The sequence below is a fragment of the Panulirus ornatus genome, chromosome 18, assembly GCF_036320965.1.
Source record: "Panulirus ornatus isolate Po-2019 chromosome 18, ASM3632096v1, whole genome shotgun sequence".
Classification (NCBI taxonomy): Eukaryota; Metazoa; Arthropoda; class Malacostraca; order Decapoda; family Palinuridae; genus Panulirus; species Panulirus ornatus.
This window is the reverse complement of record NC_092241.1, coordinates 52673099-52675416: the sequence shown is the minus strand read 5'-3', so window position 1 is coordinate 52675416 and position 2318 is coordinate 52673099. Positions and strand designations below refer to the sequence as shown.

Here is a 2318-nt window from a genome sequence, read left to right as displayed (position 1 = left end):
TGAGGAGACTCCCTGTCATATCAGGGCTCCCTGAGGAGTGCCAGTGTCATCAGGGCTCCCTGAGGTATTGACTTTTACTGTAAGAAGGTCCTGGAATTGTAGTCGGGGGTGTAACTCAGAGGTAGAGTGCTCGCTTCGCATGTGAGAAGTCCCGGGTTCAATCCCCGGCACCTCCAGGTGTTTTTTTTTTTTTTTTCCCTCGTATTCTTCCACTAGTTTACGTTAAGGTAGTTTTCCATCGCGTAAATGATGTGCGAAGCGAGGTTAGGTCGTGGCAGCGTTTCTTTTACAAGACTTACGTAGGCATTGATCGGGGGTGGTGGTGGTCTGCGTTGAAAGAGTGAGCGTGCGTGTAAAGATGTGGAAGGGGAGCGCGCGAAGATGGTAAAAATTCACTTATTTCTTTCGCTATGAAGCGACAAAGATCCAGTATCAAGCAATTTTTGGTAATGCACTGGTGGAAAAGAAAACGGAATTGAATTATATAAGTAGTCTTATGTTGATAACTTTTTTTTACACAAGGTTCAAGCTAAGAAGTGGTAAAGAATGTTTGGTTTTATAACATTTTCGTGTCTCCCATCACTACGGTACCCATACACTTATATCATTTAGAAAGAGGCGAGAAAATAGTCGTATATAATCCGTCAATCGATACAATATGAACCAGTACAATTGTCGTTGTGTAAGTATGCCTTTTAATAATTTTTTTTTTTCAGAATGGCTATCTTATTTTCAGTTTGACAAGACATTATTATCATTTTCTCCAGAGTGATTTAGTTTAAAACTTGTGCGTTTTTTTGTGTGCGTGAATTTGACTCAGTGGTAGTGTAACTGTACACGCGTCTTCGTCCTGTTTGCCGTCTGAAATATCCTCACGAATAGGGATGGCGGTTTGTGAGAGTTACCCCCCGAGAAAGAAAGAGAAAGAAAACTGGGTTTAGAAAAGTTACCCCTGTTAATGTCCCGTTGGTGTGGGGGTTTTGAGTCGGGGAGGGTAAAGGCATCTCCAGGGCTACAAGCACTCATTCTAGTTACTCCTTGTACTCCCCCTCCGAAGGGAAGGGGAGTACAAGGGAAGAACAGGTAACAGGAGACCTGGTGGTCGATGACGAGACTTGTCAGCGGTCGTAATCTGAGTTGTAGGAGAGACAGGAGAAGGCGCAGGAGAAGGCACTTCTCTCCACCCACCTCTCCCTCCGGCTCAACTGCTGCAGAGAGAGAGAGAGAGAGAGAGAGAGAGAGAGAGAGAGAGAGAGAGAGAGAGAGAGAGAGAGAGAGAGAGAGCATTTAGTAAGGAGGAAATTTCAAGGAAGGATGTGAACGGGATATAGGAGGTATGGTAACTCCATTTAGTAAAGTAATGAACTGCTATTTGACTCTAATTACGTGACTAATAAAGTAATAACAGTGTGATTAGAGGGAAGTCGGGACAAATGATGGTAGCTCTACAGAGTTGAATAGCCTTATTTAGGATAAGAATCGTGGACATGGGGTTCTACCGCGTCAGAAAGCAAAAGTGTAACGTTAGCAGAAAGTTTGGTTCATTTGTCAAGGAGACAGGAATGGGTAACGAAGGTCTGAAATAAAGAGAGAGGGTCAGAAACTACAGCAACAGGAAGTGGGTAACGATGGTCTGAAATAAAGAGAGAGGGTCAGAAACTACAGCAACAGGAAGTGGGTAACGATGGTCTGAAATAAAGAGAGAGGGTCAGAAACTACAGCAACAGGAAGTGGGTAACGATGGTCTGAAATAAAGAGAGAGGGTCAGAAACTACAGCAACAGGAAGTGGGTAACGATGGTCTGAAATAAAGAGAGAGGGTCAGAAACTACAGCAACAGGAAGAGTAAAAGTGAATACACAGGGACACGTTCCTAGTATTGTGTTCATATCTTTTAGATGTCTTAGTGTTTCCCATCCCTTCCCAGTGGTGGGTGATGAGGCTGTGTACGTGTCTTCCACTGTGAAAACACTTTCGGACTTGTCATTCGAGGTGCCAACACATCCTGACATCACTCTCTGTAGTTCTTACCCCCAATGAATCCCTTAGCTTAGAATTAGATGCTTCTCAAATGACAGTCTACTCTTGATGAATTTATGAAATGCTCTTGGATTATATTCAGCTGCCTCGTCCACAATATTCTTTCTAAAATTTTCTTAGTTCCTCCTTTACGTAGCAGTCTCGTTCCGTGCTCTCTGATACCTGTGTGTGTGTGTGTGTGTGTGTGTGTGTGTGTGTGTGTGTGTGTGTATGTGTGTGTCTGTTTGTTTGTCTTTGTGTGTGTGTGTGTGTGTGTGTGTGTGTGTGTGTGTGTGTGTG

The 2318-nt window shown here is 43.6% G+C and overlaps 1 non-coding gene across 1 annotated transcript; it reads left to right on the top strand.

The window, feature by feature from the left end:
* Positions 1-104: 104 nt before the first annotated feature.
* Positions 105-176, top strand: TRNAA-CGC (transfer RNA alanine (anticodon CGC)). Its single transcript has one exon. It is a non-coding gene; the product is annotated as a tRNA-Ala (tRNA).
* Positions 177-2318: the final 2142 nt, after the last annotated feature.